Source organism: Phyllobates terribilis, unplaced genomic scaffold, assembly GCF_046119375.1.
Source record: "Phyllobates terribilis strain yellow unplaced genomic scaffold, ASM4611937v1 Scaffold_84__1_contigs__length_6523798, whole genome shotgun sequence".
NCBI classification, from domain to species: domain Eukaryota; kingdom Metazoa; phylum Chordata; class Amphibia; order Anura; family Dendrobatidae; genus Phyllobates; species Phyllobates terribilis.
In genome coordinates this window covers 909,034-928,119 of record NW_027362844.1, presented here as the reverse complement: position 1 = coordinate 928,119, position 19,086 = coordinate 909,034, and the positions used below count along the sequence as shown (strand labels likewise).

The 19,086-nt window shown below is 44.5% G+C and overlaps 14 non-coding genes across 14 annotated transcripts; all 14 read right to left on the bottom strand.

Moving 5' to 3' along the window:
* Positions 1–276: 276 nt before the first annotated feature.
* LOC141197602 (U2 spliceosomal RNA) lies at positions 277–467 on the bottom strand. The gene has a single exon (XR_012269825.1). It is a non-coding gene; the product is annotated as a U2 spliceosomal RNA (small nuclear RNA).
* A 1,115-nt stretch (positions 468–1,582) lies between these two features.
* LOC141197537 (U2 spliceosomal RNA) lies at positions 1,583–1,773 on the bottom strand. Its single transcript, XR_012269787.1, has one exon. It is a non-coding gene; the product is annotated as a U2 spliceosomal RNA (small nuclear RNA).
* A 1,115-nt stretch (positions 1,774–2,888) lies between these two features.
* Positions 2,889–3,079, bottom strand: LOC141197596 (U2 spliceosomal RNA). Its single transcript, XR_012269824.1, has one exon. It is a non-coding gene; the product is annotated as a U2 spliceosomal RNA (small nuclear RNA).
* Positions 3,080–4,194: 1,115 nt separating this feature from the next.
* LOC141197585 (U2 spliceosomal RNA) lies at positions 4,195–4,385 on the bottom strand. Its single transcript, XR_012269823.1, has one exon. It is a non-coding gene; the product is annotated as a U2 spliceosomal RNA (small nuclear RNA).
* A 1,118-nt stretch (positions 4,386–5,503) lies between these two features.
* On the bottom strand, positions 5,504–5,694 carry LOC141197536 (U2 spliceosomal RNA). Its single transcript, XR_012269786.1, has one exon. It is a non-coding gene; the product is annotated as a U2 spliceosomal RNA (small nuclear RNA).
* Positions 5,695–6,809: 1,115 nt separating this feature from the next.
* Positions 6,810–7,000, bottom strand: LOC141197574 (U2 spliceosomal RNA). The gene has a single exon (XR_012269815.1). It is a non-coding gene; the product is annotated as a U2 spliceosomal RNA (small nuclear RNA).
* Positions 7,001–8,115: 1,115 nt separating this feature from the next.
* On the bottom strand, positions 8,116–8,306 carry LOC141197562 (U2 spliceosomal RNA). The gene has a single exon (XR_012269808.1). It is a non-coding gene; the product is annotated as a U2 spliceosomal RNA (small nuclear RNA).
* A 1,115-nt stretch (positions 8,307–9,421) lies between these two features.
* LOC141197551 (U2 spliceosomal RNA) lies at positions 9,422–9,612 on the bottom strand. Its single transcript, XR_012269800.1, has one exon. It is a non-coding gene; the product is annotated as a U2 spliceosomal RNA (small nuclear RNA).
* A 1,115-nt stretch (positions 9,613–10,727) lies between these two features.
* On the bottom strand, positions 10,728–10,918 carry LOC141197540 (U2 spliceosomal RNA). The gene has a single exon (XR_012269790.1). It is a non-coding gene; the product is annotated as a U2 spliceosomal RNA (small nuclear RNA).
* Positions 10,919–12,033: 1,115 nt separating this feature from the next.
* LOC141197529 (U2 spliceosomal RNA) lies at positions 12,034–12,224 on the bottom strand. The gene has a single exon (XR_012269779.1). It is a non-coding gene; the product is annotated as a U2 spliceosomal RNA (small nuclear RNA).
* Positions 12,225–13,339: 1,115 nt separating this feature from the next.
* LOC141197577 (U2 spliceosomal RNA) lies at positions 13,340–13,525 on the bottom strand. The gene has a single exon (XR_012269816.1). It is a non-coding gene; the product is annotated as a U2 spliceosomal RNA (small nuclear RNA).
* A 2,599-nt stretch (positions 13,526–16,124) lies between these two features.
* Positions 16,125–16,315, bottom strand: LOC141197517 (U2 spliceosomal RNA). The gene has a single exon (XR_012269767.1). It is a non-coding gene; the product is annotated as a U2 spliceosomal RNA (small nuclear RNA).
* Positions 16,316–17,430: 1,115 nt separating this feature from the next.
* Positions 17,431–17,621, bottom strand: LOC141197505 (U2 spliceosomal RNA). The gene has a single exon (XR_012269756.1). It is a non-coding gene; the product is annotated as a U2 spliceosomal RNA (small nuclear RNA).
* A 1,115-nt stretch (positions 17,622–18,736) lies between these two features.
* Positions 18,737–18,927, bottom strand: LOC141197494 (U2 spliceosomal RNA). Its single transcript, XR_012269745.1, has one exon. It is a non-coding gene; the product is annotated as a U2 spliceosomal RNA (small nuclear RNA).
* Positions 18,928–19,086: the final 159 nt, after the last annotated feature.

Here is a 19,086-nt window from a genome sequence, read left to right as displayed (position 1 = left end):
AAAATGCTTGCCTAATATGTCTGTTTATCCAAAAGGAAGTAAAAAGGGAGAGCTAGAAAGATAGCATTGCATCACATTACATGGCAATGCAATGCACAGTTGCTGAAGTTGAACCAAAATGAGCTTGTAATCTGGCTTCTGCAACTTTGAACATGAAAAATCCAATGAGGAGAAGAAAAGCAAAGCCAAAGAGTCCATCCCCAAATCCGACAAACAAGCAAAATGAACAAAAAACATTGAATTCAATTCTTTCTGATTTTAGAAACTGCATTAAAGAAGGGGTGCACCGGTCCTGGAGATACTGCAATACCAGGTCAATGCGTGGAGTGGACAGAGCAAGCTCTTTTTCCATCTCCCTGTTCTAAAAATCCATTTAATATATGGTCCCCAGATAGGGGACGTATCAGATATTAAACTGATAAGAACAGATACTACACTTGATCTTAGCCAAAAGGCCGAGAAGCGATAACCAGAATTGGTTTCAAACTACGGAGCCACCCAAGGATCCTGAAAAGTCCATTTGTGGAGATGAGCTCCTGGACTCCCGTTAAGAAGACATGTTGTCAACCTCTAGATCCCTTACATGCCTGCACTTTTCGGCTTGCTGCTGCTGCAATCCACGCGTTTTAGATCTGCATAACTCCACCTCTTTAAACACAGCACCTTCACCCCCTGCTGTTCCCACCCGCCTCAACACCGTTGGAAGGGAGGAGAACCAATTAAGGCGGGGGGTGGGGTGGAACGAGCAGCTGTCTACCCTTAGCAGGAGGGCTCCTGATTACATACCTCTCCTGCTGCTGCTGCTGCTGGCTGTCCAGCAGCAGACTGAAGGTGGCTGCTGCTGTGCACAGGTATATAAAGGCTCAGAGCCTATTATGACACGCGCAGCCAGCGTTCCATTGCCACATTCCATCTACTGCAGGCAGGATACCTGGCTGGCTGAATGTCGCTGAGAAGCTCACAGAGACCGCCATAAGCAACAGTTTAACAGAATGCCACAGACTAATCAACCAAACTTTTTGGGTTGGGTTCTCTTTTATAGTCTGCAGGCATTAAATGAAAGAAGTCAGTGTTCCAGCAGAAGGAGACAACGTTTCAGAAAAGGCATTGTAGCAAACCAAAAAAGAAATTTTAAGCGCAGCAGAGTAACCAGCGCACATACCTGTTAGCTCAGGTGAGTTTAAAAGGCTGCTGTTGATAACAAGGGCATTTGCTAAATAGATGGTGTGTGTGCAACAATATACTGAAAGGTCAATTATATTGTGCAGCTTATCTCACCACCTGTAGTTATTTAGGTGAAAGCTCCAAAATGCTTGCCTAATATGTCTGTTTATCCAAAAGGAAGTAAAAAGGGAGAGCCAGAAAGATAGCATTGCATCACATTAAATGGCAATGCAATGCACAGTTGCTGAAGTTGAACCAAAATGAGCTTGTAATCTGGCTTCTGCAACTTTGAACATGAAAAATCCAATGAGGAGAAGAAAAGCAAAGCCAAAGAGTCCATCCCCAAATCCGACAAACAAGCAAAATGAACAAAAAACATTGAATTCAATTCTTTCTGATTTTAGAAACTGCATTAAAGAAGGGGTGCACCGGTCCTGGAGATACTGCAATACTAGGTCAATGCGTGGAGTGGACAGAGCAAGCTCTTTTTCCATCTCCCTGTTCTAAAAATCCATTTAATATATGGTCCCCAGATAGGGGACGTATCAGATATTAAACGGATAAGAACAGATACTACACTTGATCTTAGCCAAAAGGCCGAGAAGCGATAACCAGAATTGGTTTCAAACTACGGAGCCACCCAAGGATCCTGAAAAGTCCATTTGTGGAGATGAGCTCCTGGACTCCCGTTAAGAAGACATGTTGTCAACCTCTAGATCCCTTACATGCCTGCACTTTTCGGCTTGCTGCTGCTGCAATCCACGCGTTTTAGATCTGCATAACTCCACCTCTTTAAACACAGCACCTTCACCCCCTGCTGTTCCCACCCGCCTCAACACCGTTGGAAGGGAGGAGAACCAATTAAGGCGGGGGGTGGGGTGGAACGAGCAGCTGTCTACCCTTAGCAGGAGGGCTCCTGATTACATACCTCTCCTGCTGCTGCTGCTGCTGGCTGTCCAGCAGCAGACTGAAGGTGGCTGCTGCTGTGCACAGGTATATAAAGGCTCAGAGCCTATTATGACACGCACAGCCAGCGTTCCATTGCCACATTCCATCTACTGCAGGCAGGATACCTGGCTGGCTGAATGTCGCTGAGAAGCTCACAGAGACCGCCATAAGCAACAGTTTAACAGAATGCCACAGACTAATCAACCAAACTTTTTGGGTTGGGTTCTCTTTTATAGTCTGCAGGCATTAAATGAAAGAAGTCAGTGTTCCAGCAGAAGGAGACAACGTTTCAGAAAAGGCATTGTAGCAAACCAAAAAAGAAATTTTAAGCGCAGCAGAGTAACCAGCGCACATACCTGTTAGCTCAGGTGAGTTTAAAAGGCTGCTGTTGATAACAAGGGCATTTGCTAAATAGATGGTGTGTGTGCAACAATATACTGAAAGGTCAATTATATTGTGCAGCTTATCTCACCACCTGTAGTTATTTAGGTGAAAGCTCCAAAATGCTTGCCTAATATGTCTGTTTATCCAAAAGGAAGTAAAAAGGGAGAGCTAGAAAGATAGCATTGCATCACATTACATGGCAATGCAATGCACAGTTGCTGAAGTTGAACCAAAATGAGCTTGTAATCTGGCTTCTGCAACTTTGAACATGAAAAATCCAATGAGGAGAAGAAAAGCAAAGCCAAAGAGTCCATCCCCAAATCCGACAAACAAGCAAAATGAACAAAAAACATTGAATTCAATTCTTTCTGATTTTAGAAACTGCATTAAAGAAGGGGTGCACCGGTCCTGGAGATACTGCAATACCAGGTCAATGCGTGGAGTGGACAGAGCAAGCTCTTTTTCCATCTCCCTGTTCTAAAAATCCATTTAATATATGGTCCCCAGATAGGGGACGTATCAGATATTAAACTGATAAGAACAGATACTACACTTGATCTTAGCCAAAAGGCCGAGAAGCGATAACCAGAATTGGTTTCAAACTACGGAGCCACCCAAGGATCCTGAAAAGTCCATTTGTGGAGATGAGCTCCTGGACTCCCGTTAAGAAGACATGTTGTCAACCTCTAGATCCCTTACATGCCTGCACTTTTCGGCTTGCTGCTGCTGCAATCCACGCGTTTTAGATCTGCATAACTCCACCTCTTTAAACACAGCACCTTCACCCCCTGCTGTTCCCACCCGCCTCAACACCGTTGGAAGGGAGGAGAACCAATTAAGGCGGGGGGTGGGGTGGAACGAGCAGCTGTCTACCCTTAGCAGGAGGGCTCCTGATTACATACCTCTCCTGCTGCTGCTGCTGCTGGCTGTCCAGCAGCAGACTGAAGGTGGCTGCTGCTGTGCACAGGTATATAAAGGCTCAGAGCCTATTATGACACGCGCAGCCAGCGTTCCATTGCCACATTCCATCTACTGCAGGCAGGATACCTGGCTGGCTGAATGTCGCTGAGAAGCTCACAGAGACCGCCATAAGCAACAGTTTAACAGAATGCCACAGACTAATCAACCAAACTTTTTGGGTTGGGTTCTCTTTTATAGTCTGCAGGCATTAAATGAAAGAAGTCAGTGTTCCAGCAGAAGGAGACAACGTTTCAGAAAAGGCATTGTAGCAAACCAAAAAAGAAATTTTAAGCGCAGCAGAGTAACCAGCGCACATACCTGTTAGCTCAGGTGAGTTTAAAAGGCTGCTGTTGATAACAAGGGCATTTGCTAAATAGATGGTGTGTGTGCAACAATATACTGAAAGGTCAATTATATTGTGCAGCTTATCTCACCACCTGTAGTTATTTAGGTGAAAGCTCCAAAATGCTTGCCTAATATGTCTGTTTATCCAAAAGGAAGTAAAAAGGGAGAGCTAGAAAGATAGCATTGCATCACATTACATGGCAATGCAATGCACAGTTGCTGAAGTTGAACCAAAATGAGCTTGTAATCTGGCTTCTGCAACTTTGAACATGAAAAATCCAATGAGGAGAAGAAAAGCAAAGCCAAAGAGTCCATCCCCAAATCCGACAAACAAGCAAAATGAACAAAAAACATTGAATTCAATTCTTTCTGATTTTAGAAACTGCATTAAAGAAGGGGTGCACCGGTCCTGGAGATACTGCAATACCAGGTCAATGCGTGGAGTGGACAGAGCAAGCTCTTTTTCCATCTCCCTGTTCTAAAAATCCATTTAATATATGGTCCCCAGATAGGGGACGTATCAGATATTAAACTGATAAGAACAGATACTACACTTGATCTTAGCCAAAAGGCCGAGAAGCGATAACCAGAATTGGTTTCAAACTACGGAGCCACCCAAGGATCCTGAAAAGTCCATTTGTGGAGATGAGCTCCTGGACTCCCGTTAAGAAGACATGTTGTCAACCTCTAGATCCCTTACATGCCTGCACTTTTCGGCTTGCTGCTGCTGCAATCCACGCGTTTTAGATCTGCATAACTCCACCTCTTTAAACACAGCACCTTCACCCCCTGCTGTTCCCACCCGCCTCAACACCGTTGGAAGGGAGGAGAACCAATTAAGGCGGGGGGTGGGGTGGAACGAGCAGCTGTCTACCCTTAGCAGGAGGGCTCCTGATTACATACCTCTCCTGCTGCTGCTGCTGCTGCTGGCTGTCCAGCAGCAGACTGAAGGTGGCTGCTGCTGTGCACAGGTATATAAAGGCTCAGAGCCTATTATGACACGCGCAGCCAGCGTTCCATTGCCACATTCCATCTACTGCAGGCAGGATACCTGGCTGGCTGAATGTCGCTGAGAAGCTCACAGAGACCGCCATAAGCAACAGTTTAACAGAATGCCACAGACTAATCAACCAAACTTTTTGGGTTGGGTTCTCTTTTATAGTCTGCAGGCATTAAATGAAAGAAGTCAGTGTTCCAGCAGAAGGAGACAACGTTTCAGAAAAGGCATTGTAGCAAACCAAAAAAGAAATTTTAAGCGCAGCAGAGTAACCAGCGCACATACCTGTTAGCTCAGGTGAGTTTAAAAGGCTGCTGTTGATAACAAGGGCATTTGCTAAATAGATGGTGTGTGTGCAACAATATACTGAAAGGTCAATTATATTGTGCAGCTTATCTCACCACCTGTAGTTATTTAGGTGAAAGCTCCAAAATGCTTGCCTAATATGTCTGTTTATCCAAAAAGAAGTAAAAAGGGAGAGCCAGAAAGATAGCATTGCATCACATTAAATGGCAATGCAATGCACAGTTGCTGAAGTTGAACCAAAATGAGCTTGTAATCTGGCTTCTGCAACTTTGAACATGAAAAATCCAATGAGGAGAAGAAAAGCAAAGCCAAAGAGTCCATCCCCAAATCCGACAAACAAGCAAAATGAACAAAAAACATTGAATTCAATTCTTTCTGATTTTAGAAACTGCATTAAAGAAGGGGTGCACCGGTCCTGGAGATACTGCAATACTAGGTCAATGCGTGGAGTGGACAGAGCAAGCTCTTTTTCCATCTCCCTGTTCTAAAAATCCATTTAATATATGGTCCCCAGATAGGGGACGTATCAGATATTAAACGGATAAGAACAGATACTACACTTGATCTTAGCCAAAAGGCCGAGAAGCGATAACCAGAATTGGTTTCAAACTACGGAGCCACCCAAGGATCCTGAAAAGTCCATTTGTGGAGATGAGCTCCTGGACTCCCGTTAAGAAGACATGTTGTCAACCTCTAGATCCCTTACATGCCTGCACTTTTCGGCTTGCTGCTGCTGCAATCCACGCGTTTTAGATCTGCATAACTCCACCTCTTTAAACACAGCACCTTCACCCCCTGCTGTTCCCACCCGCCTCAACACCGTTGGAAGGGAGGAGAACCAATTAAGGCGGGGGGTGGGGTGGAACGAGCAGCTGTCTACCCTTAGCAGGAGGGCTCCTGATTACATACCTCTCCTGCTGCTGCTGCTGCTGGCTGTCCAGCAGCAGACTGAAGGTGGCTGCTGCTGTGCACAGGTATATAAAGGCTCAGAGCCTATTATGACACGCGCAGCCAGCGTTCCATTGCCACATTCCATCTACTGCAGGCAGGATACCTGGCTGGCTGAATGTCGCTGAGAAGCTCACAGAGACCGCCATAAGCAACAGTTTAACAGAATGCCACAGACTAATCAACCAAACTTTTTGGGTTGGGTTCTCTTTTATAGTCTGCAGGCATTAAATGAAAGAAGTCAGTGTTCCAGCAGAAGGAGACAACGTTTCAGAAAAGGCATTGTAGCAAACCAAAAAAGAAATTTTAAGCGCAGCAGAGTAACCAGCGCACATACCTGTTAGCTCAGGTGAGTTTAAAAGGCTGCTGTTGATAACAAGGGCATTTGCTAAATAGATGGTGTGTGTGCAACAATATACTGAAAGGTCAATTATATTGTGCAGCTTATCTCACCACCTGTAGTTATTTAGGTGAAAGCTCCAAAATGCTTGCCTAATATGTCTGTTTATCCAAAAGGAAGTAAAAAGGGAGAGCTAGAAAGATAGCATTGCATCACATTACATGGCAATGCAATGCACAGTTGCTGAAGTTGAACCAAAATGAGCTTGTAATCTGGCTTCTGCAACTTTGAACATGAAAAATCCAATGAGGAGAAGAAAAGCAAAGCCAAAGAGTCCATCCCCAAATCCGACAAACAAGCAAAATGAACAAAAAACATTGAATTCAATTCTTTCTGATTTTAGAAACTGCATTAAAGAAGGGGTGCACCGGTCCTGGAGATACTGCAATACCAGGTCAATGCGTGGAGTGGACAGAGCAAGCTCTTTTTCCATCTCCCTGTTCTAAAAATCCATTTAATATATGGTCCCCAGATAGGGGACGTATCAGATATTAAACTGATAAGAACAGATACTACACTTGATCTTAGCCAAAAGGCCGAGAAGCGATAACCAGAATTGGTTTCAAACTACGGAGCCACCCAAGGATCCTGAAAAGTCCATTTGTGGAGATGAGCTCCTGGACTCCCGTTAAGAAGACATGTTGTCAACCTCTAGATCCCTTACATGCCTGCACTTTTCGGCTTGCTGCTGCTGCAATCCACGCGTTTTAGATCTGCATAACTCCACCTCTTTAAACACAGCACCTTCACCCCCTGCTGTTCCCACCCGCCTCAACACCGTTGGAAGGGAGGAGAACCAATTAAGGCGGGGGGTGGGGTGGAACGAGCAGCTGTCTACCCTTAGCAGGAGGGCTCCTGATTACATACCTCTCCTGCTGCTGCTGCTGCTGGCTGTCCAGCAGCAAACTGAAGGTGGCTGCTGCTGTGCACAGGTATATAAAGGCTCAGAGCCTATTATGACACGCGCAGCCAGCGTTCCATTGCCACATTCCATCTACTGCAGGCAGGATACCTGGCTGGCTGAATGTCGCTGAGAAGCTCACAGAGACCGCCATAAGCAACAGTTTAACAGAATGCCACAGACTAATCAACCAAACTTTTTGGGTTGGGTTCTCTTTTATAGTCTGCAGGCATTAAATGAAAGAAGTCAGTGTTCCAGCAGAAGGAGACAACGTTTCAGAAAAGGCATTGTAGCAAACCAAAAAAGAAATTTTAAGCGCAGCAGAGTAACCAGCGCACATACCTGTTAGCTCAGGTGAGTTTAAAAGGCTGCTGTTGATAACAAGGGCATTTGCTAAATAGATGGTGTGTGTGCAACAATATACTGAAAGGTCAATTATATTGTGCAGCTTATCTCACCACCTGTAGTTATTTAGGTGAAAGCTCCAAAATGCTTGCCTAATATGTCTGTTTATCCAAAAGGAAGTAAAAAGGGAGAGCTAGAAAGATAGCATTGCATCACATTACATGGCAATGCAATGCACAGTTGCTGAAGTTGAACCAAAATGAGCTTGTAATCTGGCTTCTGCAACTTTGAACATGAAAAATCCAATGAGGAGAAGAAAAGCAAAGCCAAAGAGTCCATCCCCAAATCCGACAAACAAGCAAAATGAACAAAAAACATTGAATTCAATTCTTTCTGATTTTAGAAACTGCATTAAAGAAGGGGTGCACCGGTCCTGGAGATACTGCAATACCAGGTCAATGCGTGGAGTGGACAGAGCAAGCTCTTTTTCCATCTCCCTGTTCTAAAAATCCATTTAATATATGGTCCCCAGATAGGGGACGTATCAGATATTAAACTGATAAGAACAGATACTACACTTGATCTTAGCCAAAAGGCCGAGAAGCGATAACCAGAATTGGTTTCAAACTACGGAGCCACCCAAGGATCCTGAAAAGTCCATTTGTGGAGATGAGCTCCTGGACTCCCGTTAAGAAGACATGTTGTCAACCTCTAGATCCCTTACATGCCTGCACTTTTCGGCTTGCTGCTGCTGCAATCCACGCGTTTTAGATCTGCATAACTCCACCTCTTTAAACACAGCACCTTCACCCCCTGCTGTTCCCACCCGCCTCAACACCGTTGGAAGGGAGGAGAACCAATTAAGGCGGGGGGTGGGGTGGAACGAGCAGCTGTCTACCCTTAGCAGGAGGGCTCCTGATTACATACCTCTCCTGCTGCTGCTGCTGCTGGCTGTCCAGCAGCAGACTGAAGGTGGCTGCTGCTGTGCACAGGTATATAAAGGCTCAGAGCCTATTATGACACGCGCAGCCAGCGTTCCATTGCCACATTCCATCTACTGCAGGCAGGATACCTGGCTGGCTGAATGTCGCTGAGAAGCTCACAGAGACCGCCATAAGCAACAGTTTAACAGAATGCCACAGACTAATCAACCAAACTTTTTGGGTTGGGTTCTCTTTTATAGTCTGCAGGCATTAAATGAAAGAAGTCAGTGTTCCAGCAGAAGGAGACAACGTTTCAGAAAAGGCATTGTAGCAAACCAAAAAAGAAATTTTAAGCGCAGCAGAGTAACCAGCGCACATACCTGTTAGCTCAGGTGAGTTTAAAAGGCTGCTGTTGATAACAAGGGCATTTGCTAAATAGATGGTGTGTGTGCAACAATATACTGAAAGGTCAATTATATTGTGCAGCTTATCTCACCACCTGTAGTTATTTAGGTGAAAGCTCCAAAATGCTTGCCTAATATGTCTGTTTATCCAAAAGGAAGTAAAAAGGGAGAGCTAGAAAGATAGCATTGCATCACATTACATGGCAATGCAATGCACAGTTGCTGAAGTTGAACCAAAATGAGCTTGTAATCTGGCTTCTGCAACTTTGAACATGAAAAATCCAATGAGGAGAAGAAAAGCAAAGCCAAAGAGTCCATCCCCAAATCCGACAAACAAGCAAAATGAACAAAAAACATTGAATTCAATTCTTTCTGATTTTAGAAACTGCATTAAAGAAGGGGTGCACCGGTCCTGGAGATACTGCAATACCAGGTCAATGCGTGGAGTGGACAGAGCAAGCTCTTTTTCCATCTCCCTGTTCTAAAAATCCATTTAATATATGGTCCCCAGATAGGGGACGTATCAGATATTAAACTGATAAGAACAGATACTACACTTGATCTTAGCCAAAAGGCCGAGAAGCGATAACCAGAATTGGTTTCAAACTACGGAGCCACCCAAGGATCCTGAAAAGTCCATTTGTGGAGATGAGCTCCTGGACTCCCGTTAAGAAGACATGTTGTCAACCTCTAGATCCCTTACATGCCTGCACTTTTCGGCTTGCTGCTGCTGCAATCCACGCGTTTTAGATCTGCATAACTCCACCTCTTTAAACACAGCACCTTCACCCCCTGCTGTTCCCACCCGCCTCAACACCCTTGGAAGGGAGGAGAACCAATTAAGGCGGGGGGTGGGGTGGAACGAGCAGCTGTCTACCCTTAGCAGGAGGGCTCCTGATTACATACCTCTCCTGCTGCTGCTGCTGCTGGCTGTCCAGCAGCAGACTGAAGGTGGCTGCTGCTGTGCACAGGTATATAAAGGCTCAGAGCCTATTATGACACGCGCAGCCAGCGTTCCATTGCCACATTCCATCTACTGCAGGCAGGATACCTGGCTGGCTGAATGTCGCTGAGAAGCTCACAGAGACCGCCATAAGCAACAGTTTAACAGAATGCCACAGACTAATCAACCAAACTTTTTGGGTTGGGTTCTCTTTTATAGTCTGCAGGCATTAAATGAAAGAAGTCAGTGTTCCAGCAGAAGGAGACAACGTTTCAGAAAAGGCATTGTAGCAAACCAAAAAAGAAATTTTAAGCGCAGCAGAGTAACCAGCGCACATACCTGTTAGCTCAGGTGAGTTTAAAAGGCTGCTGTTGATAACAAGGGCATTTGCTAAATAGATGGTGTGTGTGCAACAATATACTGAAAGGTCAATTATATTGTGCAGCTTATCTCACCACCTGTAGTTATTTAGGTGAAAGCTCCAAAATGCTTGCCTAATATGTCTGTTTATCCAAAAGGAAGTAAAAAGGGAGAGCTAGAAAGATAGCATTGCATCACATTACATGGCAATGCAATGCACAGTTGCTGAAGTTGAACCAAAATGAGCTTGTAATCTGGCTTCTGCAACTTTGAACATGAAAAATCCAATGAGGAGAAGAAAAGCAAAGCCAAAGAGTCCATCCCCAAATCCGACAAACAAGCAAAATGAACAAAAAACATTGAATTCAATTCTTTCTGATTTTAGAAACTGCATTAAAGAAGGGGTGCACCGGTCCTGGAGATACTGCAATACCAGGTCAATGCGTGGAGTGGACAGAGCAAGCTCTTTTTCCATCTCCCTGTTCTAAAAATCCATTTAATATATGGTCCCCAGATAGGGGACGTATCAGATATTAAACTGATAAGAACAGATACTACACTTGATCTTAGCCAAAAGGCCGAGAAGCGATAACCAGAATTGGTTTCAAACTACGGAGCCACCCAAGGATCCTGAAAAGTCCATTTGTGGAGATGAGCTCCTGGACTCCCGTTAAGAAGACATGTTGTCAACCTCTAGATCCCTTACATGCCTGCACTTTTCGGCTTGCTGCTGCTGCAATCCACGCGTTTTAGATCTGCATAACTCCACCTCTTTAAACACAGCACCTTCACCCCCTGCTGTTCCCACCCGCCTCAACACCGTTGGAAGGGAGGAGAACCAATTAAGGCGGGGGGTGGGGTGGAACGAGCAGCTGTCTACCCTTAGCAGGAGGGCTCCTGATTACATACCTCTCCTGCTGCTGCTGCTGCTGGCTGTCCAGCAGCAGACTGAAGGTGGCTGCTGCTGTGCACAGGTATATAAAGGCTCAGAGCCTATTATGACACGCGCAGCCAGCGTTCCATTGCCACATTCCATCTACTGCAGGCAGGATACCTGGCTGGCTGAATGTCGCTGAGAAGCTCACAGAGACCGCCATAAGCAACAGTTTAACAGAATGCCACAGACTAATCAACCAAACTTTTTGGGTTGGGTTCTCTTTTATAGTCTGCAGGCATTAAATGAAAGAAGTCAGTGTTCCAGCAGAAGGAGACAACGTTTCAGAAAAGGCATTGTAGCAAACCAAAAAAGAAATTTTAAGCGCAGCAGAGTAACCAGCGCACATACCTGTTAGCTCAGGTGAGTTTAAAAGGCTGCTGTTGATAACAAGGGCATTTGCTAAATAGATGGTGTGTGTGCAACAATATACTGAAAGGTCAATTATATTGTGCAGCTTATCTCACCACCTGTAGTTATTTAGGTGAAAGCTCCAAAATGCTTGCCTAATATGTCTGTTTATCCAAAAGGAAGTAAAAAGGGAGAGCTAGAAAGATAGCATTGCATCACATTACATGGCAATGCAATGCACAGTTGCTGAAGTTGAACCAAAATGAGCTTGTAATCTGGCTTCTGCAACTTTGAACATGAAAAATCCAATGAGGAGAAGAAAAGCAAAGCCAAAGAGTCCATCCCCAAATCCGACAAACAAGCAAAATGAACAAAAAACATTGAATTCAATTCTTTCTGATTTTAGAAACTGCATTAAAGAAGGGGTGCACCGGTCCTGGAGATACTGCAATACCAGGTCAATGCGTGGAGTGGACAGAGCAAGCTCTTTTTCCATCTCCCTGTTCTAAAAATCCATTTAATATATGGTCCCCAGATAGGGGACGTATCAGATATTAAACTGATAAGAACAGATACTACACTTGATCTTAGCCAAAAGGCCGAGAAGCGATAACCAGAATTGGTTTCAAACTACGGAGCCACCCAAGGATCCTGAAAAGTCCATTTGTGGAGATGAGCTCCTGGACTCCCGTTAAGAAGACATGTTGTCAACCTCTAGATCCCTTACATGCCTGCACTTTTCGGCTTGCTGCTGCTGCAATCCACGCGTTTTAGATCTGCATAACTCCACCTCTTTAAACACAGCACCTTCACCCCCTGCTGTTCCCACCCGCCTCAACACCCTTGGAAGGGAGGAGAACCAATTAAGGCGGGGGGTGGGGTGGAACGAGCAGCTGTCTACCCTTAGCAGGAGGGCTCCTGATTACATACCTCTCCTGCTGCTGCTGCTGCTGGCTGTCCAGCAGCAGACTGAAGGTGGCTGCTGCTGTGCACAGGTATATAAAGGCTCAGAGCCTATTATGACACGCGCAGCCAGCGTTCCATTGCCACATTCCATCTACTGCAGGCAGGATACCTGGCTGGCTGAATGTCGCTGAGAAGCTCACAGAGACCGCCATAAGCAACAGTTTAACAGAATGCCACAGACTAATCAACCAAACTTTTTGGGTTGGGTTCTCTTTTATAGTCTGCAGGCATTAAATGAAAGAAGTCAGTGTTCCAGCAGAAGGAGACAACGTTTCAGAAAAGGCATTGTAGCAAACCAAAAAAGAAATTTTAAGCGCAGCAGAGTAACCAGCGCACATACCTGTTAGCTCAGGTGAGTTTAAAAGGCTGCTGTTGATAACAAGGGCATTTGCTAAATAGATGGTGTGTGTGCAACAATATACTGAAAGGTCAATTATATTGTGCAGCTTATCTCACCACCTGTAGTTATTTAGGTGAAAGCTCCAAAATGCTTGCCTAATATGTCTGTTTATCCAAAAGGAAGTAAAAAGGGAGAGCTAGAAAGATAGCATTGCATCACATTACATGGCAATGCAATGCACAGTTGCTGAAGTTGAACCAAAATGAGCTTGTAATCTGGCTTCTGCAACTTTGAACATGAAAAATCCAATGAGGAGAAGAAAAGCAAAGCCAAAGAGTCCATCCCCAAATCCGACAAACAAGCAAAATGAACAAAAAACATTGAATTCAATTCTTTCTGATTTTAGAAACTGCATTAAAGAAGGGGTGCACCGGTCCTGGAGATACTGCAATACCAGGTCAATGCGTGGAGTGGACAGAGCAAGCTCTTTTTCCATCTCCCTGTTCTAAAAATCCATTTAATATATGGTCCCCAGATAGGGGACGTATCAGATATTAAACTGATAAGAACAGATTTTTTTTTTTTTTTTTTTCTTAACACTCAGATTACAAGTACCATCTCGATTCCATACTTCTGAAAACGGTGATGGACCAAATCCATCATCGTGTCATTTTAAAACAAAAAAACATTATTTAATGCATATACAAAAAAAACAACACAACAACCAGTATTTCCTCTCAGACACATAATATATAGAGGAAGGAAACAAAACACATTACTGCATTCCTCCCTTCAACGCATAATATGTTAGATACTCCAACAGTCCTTTCTCTTGCGAGAAAGATTCAAAGTTTGTATTCACATAATCTATCCATGTCCTTCCCACCTTATAGGTTTCAAAAAACCTCTCTTTATTTGCCTTCACACTTGCGATTACCTTTGGAAAAAAAGCTTCAAAACACACACCACTTCCCTTCATTTCCGCAATTCCTTTTTTAACTTTGTCCATTTCTTTATCAGCTTCCTCCTCTTCTGTTTGCCTCTGAACCTCTACCGTCTTCTTTTTTTCTTTCTTTTCCGCCTTTGCACTTTCCATCTTCTCCTTATTACTCTTTCTCTTTGGGCATTCCTTAAACCTATGCCCAATTTCCATACACAGGTTACACTTATTCCTTTCTACTGGACATGATTTAGAAACATGTCCTTCCGCTTTACACTTCCAACACTTTTCTGCAGTACAGTCTTCACGTTTATGACCATATACCTCACAAATTGAACAAAAGGAATCCATCCCATTAAAGAATAAATTCCCACTTACTTTACCAAGCTTAAACCTTTGAGGCGGGTAGGAAAAACTCCTATCCTTGTTCATGTTAAATTCCACAAAAAATTTCCACTTTCCCGTCCATACTCCGAATTCATTCATTACTTTACCTTTTGATACTACAGACTTGGCAAAACCACTCAAAAACGTGACAATGTCCTCTTCTGGAACCAGTGGTGAAAACATTTTCACTGTCACCATCTTTTCACTACTAAATACGTGACGTTGAAACCGAATTCCAACAAACTTCTCATGTCTCAATTCATCAAAAGAATCCATATAGTTCTCCAAAATCTTCCTAGACTCAAAAAACACGTCATAGACACCCTTTTGGGGATAATCCATAACTGCCACGATGTCTTCTTTATTCACCTTTGCGACACCCAAGATGATCTCCTTCATAATAAACCGAAAGTCCTTAACCTTCTGACAGTCTCTCCGGACAAAAATCCGGAAAGCGGTCTCCACACGTGCATGTTCTGGAACCTCCAACTTCGGCCACAACTCCGCCTCTGTTGCCATGATTCTCCAACAGAATGAGCGTAATCTCCACTCCAACACACAGAAGGAGCGAGTATGATCACTTCCCGTTGTCTGGGGACTAAGCCGACACGCCTATAGCAGCAAGGGGGTGAAGTCCCCACAATTAGGTAAGGACGATCCCCCAAGGCCGACGAGCCAGGTACCCTAGACACCTCCAACCAAAACCAAGGCAGCAATCGCTAAATCACTGCACTTGATCTTAGCCAAAAGGCCGAGAAGCGATAACCAGAATTGGTTTCAAACTACGGAGCCACCCAAGGATCCTGAAAAGTCCATTTGTGGAGATGAGCTCCTGGACTCCCGTTAAGAAGACATGTTGTCAACCTCTAGATCCCTTACATGCCTGCACTTTTCGGCTTGCTGCTGCTGCAATCCACGCGTTTTAGATCTGCATAACTCCACCTCTTTAAACACAGCACCTTCACCCCCTGCTGTTCCCACCCGCCTCAACACCGTTGGAAGGGAGGAGAACCAATTAAGGCGGGGGGTGGGGTGGAACGAGCAGCTGTCTACCCTTAGCAGGAGGGCTCCTGATTACATACCTCTCCTGCTGCTGCTGCTGCTGGCTGTCCAGCAGCAGACTGAAGGTGGCTGCTGCTGTGCACAGGTATATAAAGGCTCAGAGCCTATTATGACACGCGCAGCCAGCGTTCCATTGCCACATTCCATCTACTGCAGGCAGGATACCTGGCTGACTGAATGTCGCTGAGAAGCTCACAGAGACCGCCATAAGCAACAGTTTAACAGAATGCCACAGACTAATCAACCAAACTTTTTGGGTTGGGTTCTCTTTTATAGTCTGCAGGCATTAAATGAAAGAAGTCAGTGTTCCAGCAGAAGGAGACAACGTTTCAGAAAAGGCATTGTAGCAAACCAAAAAAGAAATTTTAAGCGCAGCAGAGTAACCAGCGCACATACCTGTTAGCTCAGGTGAGTTTAAAAGGCTGCTGTTGATAACAAGGGCATTTGCTAAATAGATGGTGTGTGTGCAACAATATACTGAAAGGTCAATTATATTGTGCAGCTTATCTCACCACCTGTAGTTATTTAGGTGAAAGCTCCAAAATGCTTGCCTAATATGTCTGTTTATCCAAAAGGAAGTAAAAAGGGAGAGCTAGAAAGATAGCATTGCATCACATTACATGGCAATGCAATGCACAGTTGCTGAAGTTGAACCAAAATGAGCTTGTAATCTGGCTTCTGCAACTTTGAACATGAAAAATCCAATGAGGAGAAGAAAAGCAAAGCCAAAGAGTCCATCCCCAAATCCGACAAACAAGCAAAATGAACAAAAAACATTGAATTCAATTCTTTCTGATTTTAGAAACTGCATTAAAGAAGGGGTGCACCGGTCCTGGAGATACTGCAATACCAGGTCAATGCGTGGAGTGGACAGAGCAAGCTCTTTTTCCATCTCCCTGTTCTAAAAATCCATTTAATATATGGTCCCCAGATAGGGGACGTATCAGATATTAAACTGATAAGAACAGATACTACACTTGATCTTAGCCAAAAGGCCGAGAAGCGATAACCAGAATTGGTTTCAAACTACGGAGCCACCCAAGGATCCTGAAAAGTCCATTTGTGGAGATGAGCTCCTGGACTCCCGTTAAGAAGACATGTTGTCAACCTCTAGATCCCTTACATGCCTGCACTTTTCGGCTTGCTGCTGCTGCAATCCACGCGTTTTAGATCTGCATAACTCCACCTCTTTAAACACAGCACCTTCACCCCCTGCTGTTCCCACCCGCCTCAACACCGTTGGAAGGGAGGAGAACCAATTAAGGCGGGGGGTGGGGTGGAACGAGCAGCTGTCTACCCTTAGCAGGAGGGCTCCTGATTACATACCTCTCCTGCTGCTGCTGCTGCTGGCTGTCCAGCAGCAGACTGAAGGTGGCTGCTGCTGTGCACAGGTATATAAAGGCTCAGAGCCTATTATGACACGCGCAGCCAGCGTTCCATTGCCACATTCCATCTACTGCAGGCAGGATACCTGGCTGGCTGAATGTCGCTGAGAAGCTCACAGAGACCGCCATAAGCAACAGTTTAACAGAATGCCACAGACTAATCAACCAAACTTTTTGGGTTGGGTTCTCTTTTATAGTCTGCAGGCATTAAATGAAAGAAGTCAGTGTTCCAGCAGAAGGAGACAACGTTTCAGAAAAGGCATTGTAGCAAACCAAAAAAGAAATTTTAAGCGCAGCAGAGTAACCAGCGCACATACCTGTTAGCTCAGGTGAGTTTAAAAGGCTGCTGTTGATAACAAGGGCATTTGCTAAATAGATGGTGTGTGTGCAACAATATACTGAAAGGTCAATTATATTGTGCAGCTTATCTCACCACCTGTAGTTATTTAGGTGAAAGCTCCAAAATGCTTGCCTAATATGTCTGTTTATCCAAAAGGAAGTAAAAAGGGAGAGCTAGAAAGATAGCATTGCATCACATTACATGGCAATGCAATGCACAGTTGCTGAAGTTGAACCAAAATGAGCTTGTAATCTGGCTTCTGCAACTTTGAACATGAAAAATCCAATGAGGAGAAGAAAAGCAAAGCCAAAGAGTCCATCCCCAAATCCGACAAACAAGCAAAATGAACAAAAAACATTGAATTCAATTCTTTCTGATTTTAGAAACTGCATTAAAGAAGGGGTGCACCGGTCCTGGAGATACTGCAATACCAGGTCAATGCGTGGAGTGGACAGAGCAAGCTCTTTTTCCATCTCCCTGTTCTAAAAATCCATTTAATATATGGTCCCCAGATAGGGGACGTATCAGATATTAAACTGATAAGAACAGATACTACACTTGATCTTAGCCAAAAGGCCGAGAAGCGATAACCAGAATTGGTTTCAAACTACGGAGCCACCCAAGGATCCTGAAAAGTCCATTTGTGGAGATGAGCTCCTGGACTCCCGTTAAGAAGACATGTTGTCAACCTCTAGATCCCTTACATGCCTGCACTTTTCGGCTTGCTGCTGCTGCAATCCACGCGTTTTAGATCTGCATAACTCCACCTCTTTAAACACAGCACCTTCACCCCCTGCTGTTCCCACCCGCCTCAACACCGTTGGAAGGGAGGAGAACCAATTAAGGCGGGGGGTGGGGTGGAACGAGCAGCTGTCTACCCTTAGCAGGAGGGCTCCTGATTACATACCTCTCCTGCTGCTGCTGCTGCTGGCTGTCCAGCAGCAGACTGAAGGTGGCTGCTGCTGTGCACAGGTATATAAAGGCTCAGAGCCTATTATGACACGCGCAGCCAGCGTTCCATTGCCACATTCCATCTACTGCAGGCAGGATACCTGGCTGGCTGAATGTCGCTGAGAAGCTCACAGAGACCGCCATAAGCAACAGTTTAACAGAATGCCACAGACTAATCAACCAAACTTTTTGGGTTGGGTTCTCTTTTATAGTCTGCAGGCATTAAATGAAAGAAGTCAGTGTTCCAGCAGAAGGAGACAACGTTTCAGAAAAGGCATTGTAGCAAACCAAAAAAGAAATTTTAAGCGCAGCAGAGTAACCAGCGCACATACCTGTTAGCTCAGGTGAGTTTAAAAGGCTGCTGTTGATAACAAGGGCATTTGCTAAATAGATGGTGTGTGTGCAACAATATACTGAAAGGTCAATTATATTGTGCAGCTTATCTCACCACCTGTAGTTATTTAGGTGAAAGCTCCAAAATGCTTGCCTAATATGTCTGTTTATCCAAAAGGAAGTAAAAAGGGAGAGCTAGAAAGATAGCATTGCATCACATTACATGGCAATGCAATGCACAGTTGCTGAAGTTGAACCAAAATGAGCTTGTAATCTGGCTTCTGCAACTTTGAACATGAAAAATCCAATGAGGAGAAGAAAAGCAAAGCCAAAGAGTCCATCCCCAAATCCGACAAACAAGCAAAATGAACAAAAAACATTGAATTCAATTCTTTCTGATTTTAGAAACTGCATTAAAGAAGGGGTGCACCGGTCCTGGAGATACTGCAATACCAGGTCAATGCGTGGAGTGGACAGAGCAAGCTCTTTTTCCATCTCCCTGTTCTAAAAATCCATTTAATATATGGTCCCCAGATAGGGGACGTATCAGATATTAAACTGATAAGAACAGATACTACACTTGATCTTAGCCAAAAGGCCGAGAAGCGATAACCAGAATTGGTTTCAAACTACGGAGCCACCCAAGGATCCTGAAAAGTCCATTTGTGGAGATGAGCTCCTGGACTCCCGTTAAGAAGACATGTTGTCAACCTCTAGATCCCTTACATGCCTGCACTTTTCGGCTTGCTGCTGCTGCAATCCACGCGTT